General features: G+C 39.7%; 1 protein-coding gene across 3 annotated transcripts in view; it reads left to right on the top strand.

Moving 5' to 3' along the window:
* Positions 1–366: 366 nt before the first annotated feature.
* Positions 367–23,124, top strand: part of ndrg3a (ndrg family member 3a) — a 55,379-nt gene continuing 32,621 nt past the window's right edge. For all 3 annotated transcript variants that reach the window (XM_061832423.1, XM_061832422.1, XM_061832424.1), the window contains exon 1: positions 367–533. The gene's annotated coding sequence lies outside the window, so the exon portion shown is untranslated. The remainder of the gene's footprint in view (positions 534–23,124) is intronic.

The raw sequence follows: 23,124 nt of genomic DNA, 5'->3' as shown, positions 1-23,124 counted from the left end.
CAAACGAATCATTAAGGTCTCCCCCCCCTACTGTGTGTTCAAACCAAATCTATCAATTATGTTGAAATAGTGAAAGGTCGCTCCCTCCCCTCCGTATTTTACTATGCCTATGAGTAGGAGGAGCGAATGTAGCTCGCGAAACAGATACTGCATTCAAAACTACGGCAACAAGAAAAGCGTATTATTTGTCAATTGTGTTCATAGAGCCTTCTTATCCACATGTTAGTGTCCTCGGCCCTTTTTGTTTATTCAATTGACAGTTGTTTTGTGGTCGTATGTTTTGGGAGCAGAGTCTGACCTCCATCTCTTTTTCCTGTCTCTGCTGCGTTGCGTCTCCTCTGATTGGGCGGCCGCCCGTCTCGAACGCCGCACGTAGCCCCGCCCACAATCACGTCGAAATACGAGTGGGAGCAAACTAAGCGGCAACGGAGCAGAGTGTGCTCAATTTTTACATTTGACGTCCAAATCGAACAACGCTTTTCACAGTCAACACCAAAACCCGCAGCGGACTCATCGATTGTTGTATCGTCAAAGTAAGTGTCGCATTTGCCATGTAGTAGTTTTAGCCTGGTTTCCCCCCAACCTGTTCGTATTGCTGTCATGGACGAGTCGTGTCCGCCGTCGCTATGGAACGCTAACATATCCATCCAAACATCTTCGTTCAATTTCAAGAGAGCAAGTGCGAGGCGCACCGCCGCTGTTCCATTGAGTTCCCAGCAGTGTTGCTGCGTAGCTTCCTTTTTCTCAACATGTTGGCCACTTTTAAGCCTTACTTTGTCTTCCATCAGCTTCTACGTAAGCTAATGGAAGCGCCGTCTCGATTCAAAGGGTGTCGGTCATCGTTAATTGTGAGCCGCCTTCGCGATAACTGCTCACCATTTATGCCGACTCGCTTCAATCCATACATCCGTGTCAAAATGCACGTAGAAAGATTGTGATTATATTTTCTGACATCACTTTTGAAAAATGGAAGTCATGTGGCGTGCAACACAACGGTGCGTTAGCATAAGGAGGTGTTCCTCAGGGTGCCCTTCAAAGTGGTGTGATGTTGGCCACCTATACATGATAACTAGCCCGAAGACTTAAATTTAACCTGTTAACATTCATTGGTGTCATTTGTTACCTTTACAGTGGCTGGCGCTTGTTCCCCCAAAGTGTGTCCAATCAATAGACATTATAAACTAGTGTCAGCACGTGGTGGTGCCCAATGTCACTGGTGGCACTTCGAAGGTCATACAGGTGGCAAAATAAACCGTCAAATGGCAGCGTTCTGTTACCTATTTGTACATTTTTATCATTGAAATATCCTAAGTGGAACTACTGCAACGTGAACTATTTTTATAAAAAAATGCAGTAGAGTAGTACATTGACAAAAGGAGTTTGAATTGTTCCATGACCAAGTTCGTAACTTAATTTGCTTATATTTTGTTAAATCTGTTTCCCATTGAAATAAATTGAAACAGCGTCTATCTGTGACAACCCCAGAACCCCCTTCCTTTTTCTGTTGAATAAAAATTGCTAAGTACCAAACATAGTAAATGAGTTACTGTTTTTATTCAATGTTATTACTGTACTGTATTATTTGTGTTGGCTGTGTGCCCTTAAGCGCAGAGTTCTAGTGAATGCCATCAAACTACAATTTTGTTACTTACAAAATTATAAATATACTTTAGTATTATTGTACAACACTATAATGTATAGACAGTACTGTAAGCTTTGTGGCAGCTGACCTTTGCCCAGAAACGTCATTTTGGTTCGTCCATTTGCTGACAGACTCTTCAAGCTTTGCTTTTTCATCCATAGGTAGAGGTACATATGGAATTATACAATTGAGAATAATTTGATATATTTGCAGTAGTTATTCTTTATTATAGTTTGAGTAACGATTGGCAGTGAAAATGGCCACCTCAGTCTTGTTTGTACCGAGAAACAAACTGTATATTTTGATTGTGAAAGCGCATGATACAACATGGCATTTTTGATTAACCATTACATCTCCAATGTTGTGATGCCATTCACCAGCAAAAAAACTAGAACTTCAGTCGAGTTTTGCCATGTTGCTCTATTTGTTGCTCCCTACTTCTACTTCCTAGTTTACCTGACACCGCCCCCCTCCGCTCTTACAGGGGTACACTCATAATTACAAAACAGAACACACACCCGCAACTTTATATCTGTGGGTGTGACTTGTGGCCCGCACTCATAACTTTAGAGCGGGATTGACTGACCACACCCGTACATTTTTCAAATGTGAGTGACTGGTTCACTGTTCGCTGAACTGCTCAAGGCACCTTATAACCTATCAATAAGTGTGTAGACACTATTGGTTTGTTCATATATTGGATTTTCATCAAACATACATGTATGTATTAGTTGAATTCTGGTGTTCATCTCCCAGAATTCGTTGAGCAGTCACATGACCAGGAAAGCTGGACTGGACGTTTGACAGTAAACAACCAGTAGACGTGTTTTCACTCACAACACCGTCATTGTTCAGACTGGAAGAGTAGTCGTACATGGATAACTACTGAGAGAAAAGCCCTCTGGTTTTGCTATTAACTAGCCTTCTGTTTACACAGCAAAAGAGTAGGTTTATTGCTATATCCTAGTCGGTGTTCTTCTTTTGACTGATTATTGTAGGAGGAAAGTATAAAAAATATTTTTTTGATACATTTTTTTGGAAGGTCATTCAATGTAAGACATAAGTATATTTGAATGGATCCAAGATGTCAAACATTCCTAGGGGTAAAACAAACACTACGGAATAACGTACAATATCCCAATAAAAAAAATACAATCGTTTAATTAAATAAATGCATACATAAATTCAAAGAAATTATTCCAACCAGTAAAATCAAACACTAAAATGGTTCTAAACCAACCTTTCCATTGTTGCCATTGGACCATCCATCATGTAGTCTTACGTAATTGTCATCCCACAGCTTGTATAGCATATATACATTCCCTTCCCGAGGCATTGGAACGGCAAGACAAATTTCTCATTTTGTTGTATACTGAAGATATTTGGTTTTCAGCTCAAAAGATGATCATGAGACTAAAAGTTCAGAATCCCAGCTTTTATTTCATGGTATTTAGATCTAGATGTGTTGAAGCAACTCAGGACATTGCACCTTTTGTTTGAATCCACCCACTTTTTAAGTGAGCAGCAGAACTGGAACCATGTGACTAGTTGCTCAGGTGTTGACTTTTAAATTGATTTATTAACCATTACGTAGTGCTTGTTTTTTGGCTTTGGGCTTCACCTGTGAAAACTGCATCCGATATCGCCGATTGTCCATTAAATTTAAGCAGTCATTTTGAGGCCAATAAGCACCTTTACTATTGTACAGAAGAAATTTGTACATAGTTTTTTTTTCATGGCCTAAAACACTTGGAACAGTTATTGTAGATAAATACAAAATAAGCTTGAAAATGTTTGAAAGTTCACATTTTATCCAAACTTACAACACTGGTGTGCTTGTTCATTGTGATGTTGTTGATGCACAGTATTCCCTTTGGGGTGCTTCAGCTGTGCTGGGGAACAGGCCTAGGTCCTGTGGAGTGGGTGGCGTCCCTCTGGCTGGGTCCCCCACAGGATGGGTCCCCCGCAGGATGGGCTCACTGGCTTAGACCGTTTGCGGATGGAGCGGGTCAGGCTCGCCCATCTTTGATGTGCCGACACAGCAAGTCCCTACACCATTTGACTAATATACATGTAACCTAGTATTTAGTCACTGATACATTTCATTTTCAGACTTAAGGCTTGAATTGCTTATGCTGTGACAACCAATAATAACAGAGATTGTATTAAGATATCAAGTCACAGGTTCTTACGGGTGTTTTGACACTTTAAAAGCATCCCACCGCTCCGCTCTTCAGTACCACTGCCTTGCTCATTTGCCATATCCTGTCTTTCTCTTTTCTGTTCTCCCTCATCTTGTCCAATTGGTTAGTTGTTGAATGTCCTCAACGGGTGTCCCCACCATTCACAAATAAGAACATGATTTGACTTTGCAAACGTTACTGTCTGTTCTTCGGGTGTGGTGCACACCCCGATTCCTCTTGTCTGTTCTATCCCTCGGTATATGCCCTAAAACCGTTTTCTGTCTGACAGAATTTTCAGTAAACAGAATGAGCACAAAAGGCATACAGATTCACCAGTCTGCATGGGCATGCCAATAAACAGGACAGGTTAAAAAAAAGATTGATAACTTTGAATTCCTTGCAGCTCTGATTCACTATACAACCAAAATAATTTTTCTCATCTTATTTACCAAAACTAAATGAATTCCATATTATTGGAGTGTCATTGTACAGTTTTAACTTAAGCACTCTTATATAAATAATTTTCCGACTAATCCATTTCTACAATTATCTACTGTATTTCAAAATAACATATTCACTCCCATTTACCTGGTCTTGGGCATGCAGTGGTACCTCTACTTACGAAATTAATTTGTTCCAAAATTTCGTTTCATAACGGGAATTTTTAAAAAAGTAGAAGCGCTTTTTACATGTAAATAGCCAAATCCATTCCCTCCTAGCTAATGGGATGCCAGGAAAATGCTACAGTGATTGCCAATGAGAGAGCAGCTCTATCACGCCACACAAACCAAGATACAGAATGTTTACGTTTGGTGGAATTTAGGAACACTGAGTCCAGCGTCTATTTTTTCCTTTCGTATCCAGAATTTTTCTTCGTAATAAGACAATATTTTTCTGAGGGGGTCTTTTGTAACCTGAATTTTTCATGACTAAAATTGTTCGTAAGTAGAGAAACCACTGTATCTTTTACTCTGCAAAAGAAGCTTCATTATTTGGTTGACAAACTCTGGTAGATCGAGAGAGCTCTGGAATGAGGGTATTCTTTTTAAAAAAAAAAAATAATAATAAAAAAATGAAAATTATTGCTTCTTTTAATTTATTGTATTGAAGAAAATTCCCAGCTGTTATTTGAAATCCTTGGAACAGTTCATCCCGTGTCCTAAATACATAATTATTAAATGGTTGTTGTAAGTAGTCGATTCCATGTTGTTCGCATTTACTAAAATGAAATGTAACCTTGGAATTTGAAGATATTTTGTTCTAGCGAAGTGTTCAATGTCTGATTTGTTCAACCTCAAACATTTTTTCCATTATGTAAATGAGTTTAAACTGTTTCAACCTCCAAATAGTAAATTCAATTTCCTATTTATGTAAAAACGCATACATCCTGTATTTAAACAACAAAAAATGCAACTTAAATGCATATCTTTGCCTTTCGGGCCACAGTGTTTTGGCATCAGTGGATGGATATGGAGAGCGTAAAAGAGCAAGAAAAGAGGAAGTGTGATGCTGAAGCCTTTGTAATTTGACTAGGTTATTCTCCAGTCGCTTCTCTATTTCTTTTATCTGTGGCCTTTGCTTTGTCATGCTTGTCACTCCATTGGCAAAACCAGCTGTCTTTTATTGCATTTTTATTCTTTAGGATAGTCGAAAGTCAAATTAGCCGTACAATGTTAGCAAAACCCCGTAGTAAACACGCACCCCATTTTCTTACTTGGTGATTATCTCTCCTTAGATCCACTGTGCTTTGCTCAACTTTCCTTTGCTTCTGGTAGCACTGATGTCTTTCCTTGGACCAAAGAAAATACAGTACTGGAAAAATACCCCAAAACAATCTTGAGAAGCACTCATGAATGTCGGTGCTCACATTATGAGCATGGACTGGCTTGAATATGAGTGACTTATTGACTCGAAGTGAACAGTGGCTCGTCTCGCCACCACCCCGTGGGTGTTCGGCATTGTTCGGCTTGAGTAAGCTACCCAGTCAACATTGGTTCAGCTTTGGCCTGGTGTTTGGACACTGAGAATTGGGTCAAAAACTGAGCCATTTTTATGCAGATTTTTAGATTTGATGAAATATTAATGCCCAATAGTTAATGTTCCCTAGAGCAGTGGTCCCCAACCACCGGGCCCTGGACTGGTACCAGTCCATAGACCATTTTGTACTGGGCCGCAAAGAATGAATAATTAAATGACTACATTTTTTTCCTTCCAGTTGTCTTATTTTGAAAGACAACCACTTCCGCCTTCGCTTCATTTCCGCGCTTGACTCTTTGGCACTCGCCAACATAAAATGAACCAGAAACAGTTCACTGGATAGTTTCTTTGGAAAGGTTATACAAGACAACGATGAGACAACAGAGGGGTCACAGACTGCCTGCAAAAAGAAAGCTACATTTAAAAGAAAATACAAGATTCCTTATGTGTTACGGGTTCATTGCAACACGTGATTCACAAGCCCCACACTTACACACGCACACACATATATGCCACACCTTGACAGCCGTTTTGTGAAAAATATTGCCTACACAAAAAAGGTTGGGGACCATTGTCCTATCGGAATAGGATAATCTGGGATTTCATCTTTAGGAGTCCATGAGTTTGCTGTTACTAGGAGTATTGTTGATTTTGTTCAGTTGATGGAGAAATCTGATATTCGTGACTTCTTCTTAAGACTGAAATCTTCCTGGGTTCCTGTAAATCAAGTAGAATATCATCAGCATATAGATTGATTTTTTTTGTTCTGTCACTCTTGAGGAGATAGCTTTCATATTAGCATTCTGACAAATAGCGACAACAAGAGGTTTGATGATTATTGCAAATAGCTTGGTGAGCATGGATATCCTTGTTTGGTTCCTCTTTGTAATGTAAAGCTTTGTGAAATAATCCCATTTGTGGGCACTGTCGCCTTTGGCAAATTGCATGTTTCTCTCCAATATAGTCAAAACAAAATTTGTGAAGTATTCCAAACAATTCTATTTTATTTAACCTTTTTTTTTTGTCTCCAGGTACAGTCATTGAGAACAGATTCTCATTTGCAATGACGATCTGGAAATGAAAATGTAGCAGTGTATGTACAGCTAGTGTTCAAAATAATAGAAGTCCAATATGACTAACCAGATTAATCCATGTTTTCAGTATATCTTTTTATTGCTATGTCAAACAAGTCACCAGTATGTGCAGTAGATTCTCAGAAAACCAACAAGACCCAGCATTCATGATATACTCACGCTTAGGGCTGTGCAATTGGGCAATCTGTTCAAAGGGGTGTGTTCCCACCAAAAAAATAGCAGTCTGCTGTTGACTTTACAAACTCAAAACATTTTTGGACAGCCTTTTTTTTTCTGGGATTTACCAATCATTAGAATCACCAAACTAATATTTAGTTGTATGACCAGTTTTTTTTTTTTTTTTTTTTTTTTTTTTAAAGCACTGTTTCACATCTGTGTGGCATGGAGTCAAATAACTTGTTGCACCTTTCACATGTTATTCCACTTCAGAAACAGCACTATTTATGTCACCCCAGAAATTCTCGATTGAATTAAGGTTTGGGGATTGGGCAGACCACTCCATGACATTAACTTCATTTGTTTGGAACTAAGACTTTGCATGTTTACTAGTGTATTTGGGGTCATTGTCTTGTTGAAACAGCCATTTCAAGGGCATGTCCTCTTCCCCATAAGGCAACATGACCCCTTCAAGTATTTTAACATATGCAAACTGATCTATTATCCCTGGTATGTGATAAATAGGCCTAATACCACAGTAAGAGAAACATGCCCATATCTTGATGCTTGCACCACCAGACTTCATTGTCTTCACTATGTACTCTGTCTTGAATTCAGAGTTTGGGGGTCATCTCACAAACTGTCTGCGGTCCCTAGAACCAAAAAGGACAGTTTTACTCTCATCAATCCACAAAATGTTCCTCCATTTCTCTTTAGGCCAAATTTGGCAAATTGTAGCCTCTTCTGCCTGTGCCTTTTTTTCGGTTTTAACATAGGGGACTTTGCGGGGAATTTTTGTAAATGGATTAGCTTCACGCAGAAGGTCTTCTCAATGTCATAGTACTTGCAGGTAATGCCACACTCTCTTTGTTGATCCTAGAGCTGATCATTGGCTGAGCCTTTGCCATTCTGGTTACTCTGCGATCCATTTTGATGGTGGTCTTTTGTTTTCTGACATGTTTTTCTGGTTCTGCTCTCCATTTTAAGGCATTCGAGATCATTTTAGCTGAACAGCCTATAATTTTTTCACCTCTATAAGGTTTCCCCTCTCCAATCAAACCTTTTAATCAAAGTACGCTGTTCTTCTGAACAATGTGTTGAATGACCAATTTTCCTCAAGCTTTCAAGGAGAAATGCATGTTCAACAGGTGCTGGCGTCATCCTTAAGTAAGGGCCACCTGATTCACATGTTTTTCACAAAATTGATGATGTCCCTGATTTAACACCACACCACTATTTTTTTCAACACACCCCTTTCAACAAATTGCCCAATTGCACAGGCATAAACGTGAGTATATCATCAATGCTGGGTCTTGTTGGTTTTCTGAGAATCAACTGCACCTACTGGTAACTTATTTGATATGCAGCAATAAAATATATACTGAAAATCTGGATTAATCCGGTTAGTCACATTGGATTGCTATTAATTTGAACACTACTTTAGCAGCAGTTTGTGGTTATTTGGGTTTAGAAAGTGCTTGTTCTTTTCAGTTCCCCAAATAGAGTGACTAGACAGTTTTACGTAATGTACTTTCTTGTTTTCATTATGCCATTTCAATATGCATTTTAATGTCATGCCCAAGTAGAGCCTTTAATATGTGATTTTAATATTATTATTACATTGGACAGTAAAGAGATATTCCCAACATGCCTCTTAAATTTATTTCCGGGGCTGTTTAGGTTCAGGCTGGACAGTGGCTCAGATGAAGTGCCGGGTTCAATCCCAGACCCGCCTTTCTGGAGTTTGCATGTTCTCCCCGTGCCACTGTTGGTTTTCTCCGGGCACTCCGGTTTCTTCCCACATCCAAAAAAGACACGCACCATTAATTGGACGCTCTAAATTGCCCCTAGGTGTCTTTGTGAGTGCGGCTGTCTGTCTCTATGTGCCCTGTGATTAGCTGGCAACCAGTTCAGGGTGTGCCCCACCTCCTGCCCGTTGATAGCTGGGATAGGCTCCAGCATTCCCCGCGATCGTCGTGAGGACAAGTGGCTAAGAAAATGGATGAGTGGATGGATGTTTAGGTTCATTTGGCTCGTTTTTGTTTTTTTTTTTTTTAATTATTGCATTAGCAATTAGAGTGATGAAAATTAATCTGGGCTCTCAATGAATCAAGACAATATAATCTTTGTTAGCATCATTATCAGTGAAGTGAATATTTTGATAGTTAAATGAAAGCATTGACAAATGATGCTGTTTCAGTGGGTATTACAAATTGCATGAAATGGATTACCGGGATTAGAGCGTATTATAAAGTGACAAGTCATTTTTGGGCAGGAATGGCAGGGAAAAAATCAGTGAAGAATATTCACTGGAGATATGTTGGGAGTAATTGACCCCTCCGTACAGGGCACTTAACCACGCCTCCTGAAGTGACGTCATGCCACGTCCGCCTACGTCAGACAAACAATTAGCAAAAAGGGCGGCGCATCAAGAAAAGAATAGAGCGAAACTGTCCGATTTACCATCTGATTTCTCACTCGCATTCTTAACTAACAGTGAAATATCGTTGAAAAGCAGACAGCAGGGCTTCAAGTATTTCAACCATTGATATTAGCTCGAGATCTTTCCAGAGTCAGAGAAAGGCCGAGAAGCCACATAATATAATATATTATAACCCAAAGACGAATTCGTCATTGACAGTTTCCTATTTTCGTGTTACATATCACACTTGTGTGCAGAATCTGTATATGTATCTGTATAGCCGTTTGTGAACCGCCGTATGAAGGAAAAGAAGAAGGCGAGGCTTGATTTACGAGTTGTTTCTCTCGTTTTCTTTGTGTAACGTCACGCGCTCCCCTCAATAATTATTCTTGAATTAGTGCCGAACCTACGTAAGTCCCGACCGAGTACGACAATCACTACTTTATTGTCCTCAAGCATCCTTCCTTCAGTCTTGGTGTCTCGGTGCACGTCGAAGGCTTTTAGGACTGCTAGTCCGGTTTAGCTTAGCTAATTAGCCGCGAACAAAGGGACACGTTTGTGCAGTCAGATCATCGCAAAATATCGCTCAACACAGATCAAGTGTGTCAATCGTAGCTATATTATGCAAGCGAAGAACTGCTAATTCATTTATATGAGACATGTATTGAAAATCAAATATAGGACAGACATTTTTCGTACTCGGTCTTCTGTTCCGGTTGATTTTAGATGGATTCAGTTGATGATGCGGTCTTCCACAAAGTTTGATCCATGAAAGACATTTTTCGTACTGGGTCTTCGGTTTTGGAAAGGGTACGAATTGAACTCCACCAACTAGCCTTTCAGGATACCTGTCGTCACTATTATAAAGTCCGTGACTACACCTCTTAACCATTTCTATTGTTAAAGAACCCAAATACGCGCTAAAACGGCAACAGAAGCTATACTGGACCATGCAGCGTTGTCTGAGAAAACTGCGGGTCCCCAAAAAGGGGCGTGGTTTATGCAGATCTCTGGCCTCAGATTGGTCAGTGACGCGGATTGCGCAATATCCACGGAGGGGTCAATTAAGCCACTGCTGACAGCCAGGCTTTCTTCTGAGCAGTCACTTCCACTAACATATTGAGTGTGTGCAGGAGCTCACGTTGAAAATTCACACTAGGAATGCACAACTGCTGGTTTTTTTTTTCCACTGATACTGGTAACTTGCTCTTCTCCAAACTGATACCAATGGCCAGTACCCTTTTTTCATGTTATAAATTCAACTAAATTTCCAGGCCAAGGACCCCCAAACTGATGGAAAGCTGGAGCAGGGAACCCCCTACTTGTACATACTGTCTAATTTTCTTTTATATCAGACTGGTCATATAATAGAATTTCTTTTTATTCATCTAAAATACAAATGTAAATAGTATTATTGTACAAATATTGATCATTATGGGTATATTACATAAAATAATGTAATAGAAGCATTAAAAATGCCTTCTTATCATCAGTATATTGGGGTGGTACGATATTGAAAAAATTACATTGTTTTTTTTCCCCTCATTATGTTGCTGATGGGCCTTTGCCCCCAAAATAATGACTGAATTACCCCTTTGTTTTCACCTATTCAGTCGACGGTAGTAGCCAGCAGTTGACAGTAGTAGCCAACTGCAGCCTTTCAACGTACAATTTAAAAAAAAAAAAAAAAAAACATGAGGACAAACCTGTGGCCTGATGGTTTGTTTTTTTTTATTGGGGAAGGTGTTGTTTATTAATTGAGGATTTAAAGCAAAAAGAGGACTTGTGTCCTTAAAATGCAAACAAAATGGACTACACCATGAAACAAGAACAATGGTAAAAGGACATTTATAACTTTGCATTCGTTGCAGCTGTGGCTTAATAAAATAATGTATCAATTCCTTTATTACAAAACTAAATAAAATCCGTATAACTGTGTGTTCATTGTGTTTTAACTAAAGCATTCTGATCATAATTTTCCTCGTCCTCCATTTTTTCAATACGGTTACTGTCTTACTAAAGTACACATTCACTTTTTTATACACAGTGTCTTTGAACGCACCTCGCACACCATAACTCTCTACAGTAGTTTCAGTCTAAAGAGTGAAATGGGAACTGTAGTAGGTAGACATTTTACCCCATCCTCATTCATAGTTGTCGTACAATGTGATAAGTATAAAAGACTATGGACTGCTCTTTGTGTTGTTTAAAGCATTAGAATTTCCTCTAACCTGTTTGGACATGCTAATGTTATTGGCATGGCCAAACAGCTCCATCTTGTGGTCACTTTTAATCTCAATTGATTAACTGTATATTACAGTACACTAACATCCCAGCAGACCCTGCAATATGAATGTTGTGCACACATACAAGTATAAGATTGAGATGAGATGCGATATGTACATTGTTTATTGTGCAATTAATACTGTTGTACCTTTTAGATATGAGTTAAATTCATTCCCTGACCTGTTCTTATCTCAAAACACAACCTATTTAACAAACATATTTCCCAAATTGCAATGCAATTAATCCCCACCCCACGCACATGCATACAAAAATTCATTTGAAAAACTTGGTCTGTCAATGGCTCGTATCTTGATAAACTCGTAACGTGGGCCATTCGTATCTTGCGGCACTACTGTACTGATAACCTCTTTACGTGTCATTCTTAATGCATATTCAAATACTGTATAGATTTTTTTTAATTGCGTACGCCACTGCTGTATGAAGGAGTTTTTTTGTTGTCAGCTTGTGTGATGTGAACAAATATTGGAATATAAGTGTGTTTACAGGGGTAAGGTGTTGTTACCTTAGCTGTTACCCCATTACATACTTCAGCATGCAACCAAATTGCCCCATTTGCTCCTCTTCTGGCTTGAGCTGCTTTGTAGGCCAGTTTTCCCGGAATCCATCCATTTTCTGAGCCGCTTACCCTCACAAGGGTCATGTCAGTGCTGGAGCCCATCTCAGCTATTTTCGGGGAGGAGGCAGGGTACATCCTGAGCTGGTTTTCAGCCAATTGCAGGACACACATAAACAACCATTCGCTGGCTGAGTCTAAAACAATAAAATATATCTATGCCAACATTAATGCAGAGTGGGTTGCACTGATGGGTTTTAGCATTTATTTCAGTCTTCAAACCAACACAAGAGATAATGACCGACAAAATATAAACAATTTTTAACAAACTTGAAGAAAGTAGAAACAGTTCCACTACACGCTTAACATTATAAAATATAAATGTTACCAAAGCACTTTACATCACATTGAATTGGGACGAAAACAATTTGTGATAAAACAGTCACAAATAACTATTTATTTAACACTGCTGACCTCCACAGCGAATATCTGAGAGGTGCGCACATAGTCAGAGGATCTATCCCTCCTGTATGTTTCTCAGTGAAATTGAGTTGTCGGTACAATATTCAGCTTTTGACAGGCGCACTGACCACGTGGATCGCGCCATTAGCTGAGGTTGAGTTCCTAAGAGGCATCATGCCTGTCAGCATCAATTCTCGCGTTCTGCTCTCCAAAAAAGCTAATTCGCTAGAGGCGCTGTGGTCGATTTTTGCACCGAGTGTCACCATCAACACTTCCCCTTTTCGATAGCAACCCACAAAATGGCAGACAAAATGTTGTCATCTCTTATAGATTGTGGATCAAAGTGTCTTGAGCACAAGCGGGTATGCCTGTCAACATTGAACACGTCGACATAGCCAGTGGAATCTTTCCCACCCCTTCTCACAAGGCGCTTCCATCGAGCTACGTCTCTGGGATGTTTAGGCCACTTGAGCCAACGCACAGCTGACATCCATGGATATCTTTTGACACTCTTACGACTATTAGATGTGCATTGAGCTGCAGCACACCTGAAGCCCATGGTAAAGAAGGTAAAATATGATTTTACACTGTAAAAACGTGCCTAAGACTGGTGAACAGAAACATGTACAGACGAAACCGGAAGTATATATGTTGACAATTACCCATGACGCAACGCGAAATTCGATCGCAGTGCCTCTATCGAAAGAGCTTTCCCGGGAGAGCAGAACATGAGAATTGCTACACTGAGACACAGTGGAAAGTGTTGGGCATTCTTTCACAGTCCATGGTCTTGCCAAACACCATCTCATGTCTCTGGACTGTGTTCATGTTTTATGAATGCAGTTTTCTAATGTTTCTGTCCAGTGTGTTAGGCTGAGGTCACGACAGCCCCTTTGGCCCATCTCACTGACGTACCAACCGTGCTCAGCCTTTGAGCTCCCTGCCACACGAGAAAGTTTCACATCCTGCTTATATCATATTCTGTTCTAGTCTTGTTTTCAAGTCTGTTTTGTAAAATTAATCTCATCATGCTCCAGTTTGAACCCTATCTCTTTCATTTTCCACTGCTGGCTGTTTGTAAGATAATTCGAATGATATCATACCAGTACTTGTGATGCACCTCAATGAAAATTCTTGACCAAAACCAAAAATGAGGAACCCAAAGCTGAAGCTAGCTATTACATGTTTGAAAGGCTTTCCATAAGCCCACCGACGGCAACAGCTCAGACAACAATTTTATCCAAAAAGTACCACAGAAGTGAAATCGCTATATTTGTGAGTGATTGAGGTATTTTGATTAACACCGAAACTTTGCTTCACCAGAGGATGTGCAATCCTAGCATGGTACCATACAGCCTTTAAAAAGTCTAATTAAGTGTAATTTCAACTCTGTTTACCTGATGAGTAATTTAATACCTTCAAATTAAAGCTGAAAGTCTTAAACAAGCACATTTTGTTTTATTTAAAATCCCTTGTGGTGGTATTTTTCCCTAAAAAGATTCACATCTCAATATTTATGGACCTGACTAGAGGTTTATTTTAGTGCTGCTAGTAACATAAGGATGTACTTTAAATACATGTCTGTTCAGTAGACCATTATTAACGTTTGAAAAATCTTGTTTAACCATCAAATAAAAATATCATAAAATATATGAATGCTAGAATATTATCTAGTTTAGTTACAAATGTACATATGAAATCAGCGCTTGTTCAGTGAAACACAAAATATAATATGTAAATATATTTGCGGAAGGAAAACTTATTCTGTTGTATGAATGTAGGAACAGAAGGATATGCAACTTTATTGTACCTTTTGCCATGCAGTGGAAGAACAATTAATTATTTTGCCACTAAACGCCAGTCATATACAGTATATGACCAAAGATATATTTCTGCTTAGTTTGAATAAGTAATGCAAAATATCCAACCTGTAATTAGTTTTCGTAAAAGTCAATGTATACCGAACCGAAAACTTCCACCACAAAACTGAGATACGACTTGAACCGTGGATTTTGGTAACCGTTGATTGGGTATTTGTGTTTGGCCATGTGTAATTGACAAGTGTATGAAATGCACTGTAGGAAATGCTTTCATGTGTTTGTGGGCACTCACATTTTTCCCCACACTATGGGTTTCACTTTAGCGGATAGAAAACTGCTTGCATCGTTTAGCGTCAAATGCAGTACCGAGCCGTGGTAACAAAAGCTGTACTTGTCATTGGTTCCGGAGTAGAGCAAGTGGGGTTAGCCGTCGTTCATTTTCATGAGACGGGACCACTTCCTCTAACAGTTGAAATTCTGAGAGGCTTAAAATATGGCATCCGATAATCTGCCAGGGTAATCCTTCGAGCCATCAGTTAATTGGAACTTTGATGACTTTGTTCAGAAGGGGGATTGGGCTAAAAATTTTAGATGTGTTATACATCATCTTTGTGTACCTTGCATTAATTTAGTGGAACAGTAGGAGCAGGTACACTCTTAAGACCCGTTTTGTGCATTGGCAGGAGGGTGAAACCATTTAGTTGTATTTAAAGCCAGATAGCAAAACATGTTCATTCGGTTGACCTCACACCTTTTGTTGACTTGTCACAGCATATTTAACCCAAGCAAGACTCATCAAATTATTGGTGCCCTCTTCGTAGCGCTCATCTTTATCACATGCTCCAACCATACTTGGGGTCTTTTAGTGTAAATATATAGTGTGTGTAGTGATTTAATTACGGTGGATATTTTGTTGACATATGTATCTAAATTGGGACTGGCTGTGTCCATTCTTATGAGTCTGTATATCAAATCTTGAAAGCATAAGCTCTGACAGTGGATTCATTCTGGGCTATAAAAAGATATTGAGAACATCAGTATTTTTTTGTCTGTAGCTATTGTAGTTAGATTCTGGTTAATATTTGCCAAATTTTTCCAACTTTAAAGTGCCACGAATGAATGAACGAATGAATAAAAGAAAAGTAATGTATGTGAAATCACATTTCCAAATGGTCAAGAATTAAGACATTCTTTGAGCATCCAGATGCAGTGGGTCTGTCACAGGGTGCTCTGAAAATCCTGCCTCCAGGAATACTTCTATCACAGATGTGCTGCTCGTCTGCCTGCAACGATAGAGTAATATGCAGCACATGGTTCCCGGGTATTCTGACCGTTTGGTTCCGGTGAAATTCAGTAGGCCATTGTTTGATGGAGGGACTCCTTAACCGTGACGCAGCTCGAGGAGGGAGCAGTGTGATCATCCGTATTGCACGCCATGCTCTGGCCTTGAAGTTGCTGAGTTGGTTTTGAAAGTTGGAAAAAGTTTAGCGCTAACATCTCCAAATCAGTCTGTCAGGTTTTACAATCGCTAACCAATTACAAGCGATGATTCCCCCTGAGTGGCAAAACAATAGTAAGCGAGCTGACAACCTGAACTGCAGATTTGAAAAGTAAACATTCACACCCCACACCCACTAAGCCACACCACTGACCACTTCAACACCTACGCTGTTGTAACTGGACTTTTTTCTTTGTTTCAAATGTTTATAAGCTCCTTTTCTTTGTTTTTAAATGCTTTGAATCATGTGAAGGACATTAAATTACTGCGTGTATGAAATGTGCTATATACATTTTGCTTCTCTCTGCTTATTTAAAGGTGAAGTGCCTGTGACTCATGCACATTTTAGCTTGCCTGTTAATAGGATATTCTATTACGTGTTAGCATTAAACTGGCGATTTCTAAAACAATATTGAATATAAACATCCAATTGGTGTGATTTTTTTTTTTTTTTTTTTTTTTTTTTTGTGTATTTAGTTTTACAGTTAACTCCAACTAGGGTGTTATTAAACATCTGAAAGCACACTGAGGCAGGGCAGAAGAAAATACGTTACATGGTTTTGGAAAGATAAGTGTGCTTTCAACTCAGAAACTGAAAAATGTTTTTCTTGCATTACTGCATTTTTATGATTGTGAGAAGACTGGACGTCATACCAGGCAGGGTTTTTATTTATGCATTTACTCTTATTTATCTATTTATTTATTTTCTCTTTAGGGTACCCTGTACTTCCCCCACAGATTATAAATTGGAAAATCTATTAATAATTTAATCAAGCACTCGCAGTATTGAAAATGGAATCTGAATAATTTTATCAGTTCCCATCCCTATCTTAGACATTGCAATTTAGATGAAGTGGGCCAGATGGTATTTTGCTCACCCCACACTGTGCTTTCATTGATCTTTACTCATAATAGAGATGTGCATGATGAATTGATTATTGATCAATGTTCCATAAAAATGTCATATATGATATTTAGTGGGCTGTAAGTGTTTGGTGAGCAGGATTTGCAGACGCATTGGTGCTGCAGCTGCTCTGTATGAATTTATGCTGTGGTACTTAATAAACCAGGTTGGTCCTTCAGCACGTTCATCATTTTATGGATGGACAATCATATTACGATATCCCCTATAAAAAATGGAACTGCCCTTGTTCAAGAGATGTGCAACAACCCCATTCCACAAGAGTGTCTCTGTACACACTTGGGTGTGTGTGGATTGTATGTGCGTGGGGTGTGGGGTACAGGTGTGTTGCATTATGTGTGTATGTTAGTGTAATCTTAATTTTGTCATATTGCCCTCATGTACTACGTATCACTTATTGTTTCAGAAACAGGGTTGGCACTTGGTCATGAAAGCTTTTAGCCAATGTGGCTAAACAATAAAGAATCTGCTAACAAATGTAAAAAGCGATTGTTATTTCTCTAAAATAATGCGCACATTTTTCCCAGAATATTTTCAAAATGTCAATAGAGTATTTTATATTTATGTATGGATGAGAATAATTTTCACATTTTATAGTCTTATACAGGTACATAGTGTGGTTAAAAAAAGTTATACATTTCGATATGCTAGTCGATGTCTGATGTTACATATTTATGTATATTACGGTAATGTGCGCCCCCAACCTGAACTCTGACCTCCTCACGGTAGCTTGCCATGTTACGATCGTCAGCGTACCATATTTGTTGTTACTGCATCAAACATCAGAAACCACTTCCCATGAGTTTATTTTAACTTAAACTAAGACAAAAAATGTCGACTAGAACGCCTAGTTGTGCAGCTGCTTTTAAAAGAAATGTGTCATCATGACGCAACCAAACAGGAAGCAGCGGGGCATTTCTGAACAACGAGGGCTCAATCGCTTCAGGTCGGTATCAAAACAACGTGAGCTCAAACTACGTAGTAAGAGCATAATGGGCACATTTTAAAAAACACGGGAGGGTGCACACAATTGAAATGCTCGCTTTTTTTTTTTTTTTTTTTTAAATGTGCCCATAACGCTCATTTATACGTAGTTTTAACTCACGTTGTTTTGATAGCCACTAGACGCCATAGTGAAAGCTGCTACAGATTGGAGCCAAATGGAGGGGGAGAGGCTGCGCTGGGGAACCCAAACTTTTGGGATTAAAAAAATGTTTCCTCACAAACGCCATGGATGGCACAGAGGAGGACATGCTGTGGGAGCAAGATGGGATGTTCATGATACAATGCACAAGGCACCGGAACTGTACCAAGTCATCAACGATAAGTTTTACAGCGATGCACCAAAGGTAGCTACGATGGATCTTTTTCAGATTGGAGATGAGTCAGATGCTTCTTTTGAAGTCTTGGCCAAGGATGTGTAATGTAGTGGATAAACTGCACCATGCACAAACGTTTTATGCACAAATATCTAATGCAAAAAAAAAAAGTTTTAAACTGTTAAACAATTTAATTATTTAAGTTTGTACAATGTGTTATCAACAGTATTAATACAATGTTATGCCATCATTGAGCATTTATTTTAGTTGGTTGAGGGAATCTGTTCTGACAATTACAGGGACCAGAACAAGCATGTCCTGTGCCCTGTCCCGAGATATATATTACCGTTACTTCAGCACATGCACAAAGATTTTTATTGATTGTTGTACAGACAATTTTACCATAATAGAAATACAGATAATTCCTAATATTTTGAGCATAAGGGTAGCAGTAAATTGGTGGTGCGCATCGTACATTGGTAGAAGGGTTTTCCTGATTTTTATTTAGTTATTTTTTTTTAGGTCAGCTTTGGGGGTGCGCATTATACTTCAGGACTCATTATACTCAATAAATTACGGTATTCCTCTCTGCCTTGTGAGCGGCATCATATGGTAGCTTACAAAGGCACTAAAACGTGCTATCATACATGCTAACAGTGTAACCAGTGTGTTCAAGTGTACTTCATTGGATAAGTCACACAACAACTGTGCACATAAGGAGTGCTGTCCATTTTGAAGAAAAATTAAGGATTCTAAGTGCATAGTATGGTTGCAAAAATACAGTACATCTCATACATAGGTATATTAATACTGCATCCATTATTCACAGATTTTATTCACAAGGGTCGAAGGAACTTAACCCCCGTGAATACCGCTGGAACACTCTATTGTAGTAGGTGTAGTGGAGTTACGTCTGTTGTGTCATCAGTCTGAGTTATCTTTTGAGCGCTAAATGTTAGTAGTTTGGGCATGGAAGTGCAATTACAAAACTCCCTATAATGCACAATAGTTTTCAAGTTTGTTGACCAGTAGGCAAGGAGCAATAGGAAGTCTTTGTCCTAGAAAACAAGATTATCCTGGTGATTTTGTTGTCAGTACAACTACAAAACTACTTTTACATCAAACACTCCCGATCCAAAAGGGGGACATTTTCTCAGTTTTGGCATTTTGTACCTGAATGTGTCTTTGTGGCCAAGATGTGGTTGTATGTGGCCTGTCAATGACTGTTTGGTGTGGGCCCCCAAATGACTAGCTTACTGCTAGACTTTCCGTCAATTTTAGCAGCCTGATTGGAATTGGACGATAATTAGCATTCAATGCTGATTGGTTTTGTCATAATTTGCTGAACTGATCAGTGTTGCAAAAGACTCCGTCACCTCCATGCACGGTATCTCAGAATCCAAAAACTAGTTTACTTTAATATGGTAGTATTATATTGGTTTTTTTTTCATGTCCTTTTCCGTACTTCTGTAAATATTTGATGGCCAATAAAATTATGAAAAAAAACGTCAGTGGTATGGGACAGACCACGTCTGAGACTGACAACTGTAATGCCCTGATCAGACCACAATACAAATTTGCTCTGTCACGATCACACTGTCAGAATACTGCAATAACAGGGTTCACACGCGGCCCTAAACGTCCCTAAAAAACCCTAAATTTTCGAAGGTGCATTTAGGGGCTCCTAGAAGTCCTTAAAATCCACGAAAACCGGTCAAGCCCCTAAAAAGGCCTTAAATTAAAAAAAAAAAATCAAAGGGAGGACCTCTACCGCCAAAATTCTTCCTAAAAAATAAATTTTTTAAAAAATAAAAAAAGCGATCCGTCTGGCGTCCAAAACAGCCGGAAATTGTCAACGGAAGTCACCGTGTTGACAACTTGTCCCCATCTTGTCGATATTCCATTGTTTGTTTCCGTGAGTAGGCATTTCACTTCGTCTTCGTTACGACGTAGCGTAGTTCTTTCATCGATCCAACTTGTATCACAGAGAAGTGCATTTTTCAAAAAGCTTGGGTTGAATGTAAGGAGTTTGGGAGCTGAGTTCGTTGAGATCCAAAAGATCGGCACATGTTTTACTACCATCTGTGCAAGCAGAGTTACCAGCTTGAAAAGATGGGCGTCAAAGCGCTAGAGTCGCACCGGGAAAAACAGGAGACACGCTGATTTGGCGAAGACTCTCATCTTCCGTTGGTATGAATCTGTTTCTAAAATATCAAGATATTTAAGCAACAACTTCAGGCAATGGTAGTCGCAGTGCATGCGCACTAGGGCTCGCAAAAAAAAACGCTTACTTTCATAACCGGTTTTAACCGAACAGCTGTAGCAAAAAAACGATTAACCGGTTTTAAAACCAGTACCATAGTGGTGTTTTCATAATTCACCCGCGGGACCTCGAGTTGGGGTGCGGGGTTCCGCACGGACTGTTTTTGTTGTTGCTCTTCCGGAGTGACGAGTTCACAGAGTTCCCCCCGTTATCCGAGTAGTGTTTTGATGTCTGCCAATAAAACAAGTTTTGTTCCTGTGTCCGACACTCCGCCTCCGACTCCTTTTCTCCGGCGCTACACCAGCGATCATTAATTTACTCCGCGGTAATGGGGTAGTTTGTATACAATATTGACAAACAAGCTTGTTGAATGTGGCTTTCAACAACGCACTCGTGTTAGTTAAATTTTTATTTTTTTTTTGTAAAAATGTTTTAATGTTGACATTCTTCTTTCGGACTTTCAGAAAGGGCATGAAAGTATACCGAGCGTTTCCTCGATGCCATGTTTGATGTTTCTTTGATTTAACTGAATGTTCTTTTGAGTCCAACTTTACTTTAACAGCGAAACTTGAAAAAAGTGGAAATGATGTTGAAAAAATAGCGCAATGTGGAGTACCGGAACCGGAAGAAATGATTGGAAATATTAACCGATTTCGAAAGTCCGATTACGGTTTCGGTTTTAAAAAAAACGAAAACCGGTTATAACCGGTTATTTGTACCTGGTTGCGATCCCTAATGCGCACCTACAGTTGTCCAGCCATCGACTTCAAACAGAAGTCAGGCTTTATGAACGTAGTTCAATACACAAAGACGGACTCGTTAAAGGCAGAGATCGTGTGGACTTTAAAAGTGATCTCCAGCCATTACAGTTACAAATCTTGTGAAAATAATTTGAAAGTGTTTGCAGTCATGTTCTCAGACAGTGACATTGCTAAAAACTACCACTGTGGGGAAAAGAAGACTTCGAACCTGGCTACATTTGGCATCGCTGCCCACTTTTCATCTCTACTGCCTCAAAGCCAAAAAAGCCAGAATAGAGACTGACATATCTAAGCTTATTGAGAAGGCTGACAGGCTGTGTGAGGAGGCAGAAGAAAAGAGGAATCTGAGGTTATCACCGAGGCCAATGCACTCAGAGGCAGAGCAAAGGACAAGAGAGCCACTTTGGCACCTCTGCAGCAACAAATAGAGGGGACACTGGGTAGGCTCAAGGAGCTAGAGTAGGGGTGCTGAAACAGACATCAGTAGAAGACATTTGTGTATATAGTTGCAATTGTAGTTAGAATCTGTTTTTCTGTATACTGTTATGTGAACATGTTGACAATGGTCATATCAATGAGAACTACCACAAGGGGTGACAGGTGATCACTGTCACAGGTACTGAGATACTGGAACATTTGATGAACCAAGAACGGTTGATGGCACCATTGGGTGAGTCTTTTTTCTTTACTCGTGATTTCCCACGATGGCCCTAATTTTTCGTGTTGGCCCTAAATGTTTTCCGTGTCAGCCCTACATTTTTCGTGACAGCCTAAGCAACCTAGTGCTAGCCCTCATGCTAGCTGCTGTATGTAAGGATGCTGCCGTTTTGTGGAACCATGCTCTAAAGTTTTGGTGTCGGTGAAACAATTTAATCACAATAAAATAGTTTAATTGCAGTAGGTTAGCACCCATTGTTTTTGTCGGATGTAATGCGTGTTGGACCTGACTGATAAGAATACATTCTGACCAGTGTGGTGATTTCCTCCAACCTTTGCGCCAAGACACATAATTTACAATTAAAAATCCCATGCCACACCAACAAACAACAAATGTCATGGGCATGGCCTGGCCACTGCCATGAGGGGTGTGTTTGGGCCACTGCTCTGGGTGGCACCACCTCTGACAGCTATCACCCAGCTGTGGTTCATTTGACTTTAATTAGACCAGGCATTTAAGTTTGAGTTTTGTCACTGGCAGTGGCCAGTTCTTTGCGTTGCATTTGCTGCATGTTGGATTCTCCGCTAATGTACGTAAATTGCAAGTCTAGTGTAGAGCTATCCTTGTCACTGCGAGTCTGTGCCCTTTTGTTTGTTCACATCAAGTCAAGTGTCTTAGTTTGTTTCATAGTCATTGGACTTCGTTTCATGTTTTTGGATCCTGCCTTTAGTCGAGGGATTTTGTGCCTGTGCCTTCTTGGACTGCTTAAACCGTGTATCGACCTGTTTTGGAATAAAGCCACTCTGAACATTATGTCACTGCCAGGAAGTTCTGCATTTGGGTCCGCGCCCGCGTCGCTGGTTTATGACAGAACGAACTGGCCAGTACAGGACCCAGCAGGGAAGACGCAGCGTCGCCGGCCACGTCGCTGGCCTGTGGACCAAGTACCTCCTATCCGGGTGGGCTCTGTTATGTTGTCCTCTCCTACCGCGTCATCTGCACCACCTGGGTGGCTTGACTATGTTCCAACCACGACACGCTCACCACCACATTTTTAATTGGACTTTGATTTTTCAGATTATGAGGA

The sequence above is a fragment of the Syngnathoides biaculeatus genome, chromosome 10 (assembly GCF_019802595.1).
Source record: "Syngnathoides biaculeatus isolate LvHL_M chromosome 10, ASM1980259v1, whole genome shotgun sequence".
NCBI lineage: Eukaryota > Metazoa > Chordata > Actinopteri > Syngnathiformes > Syngnathidae > Syngnathoides > Syngnathoides biaculeatus.
Note: the sequence above shows the minus strand (reverse complement) of the source record. Positions and strands in the feature narration are given on the sequence as shown.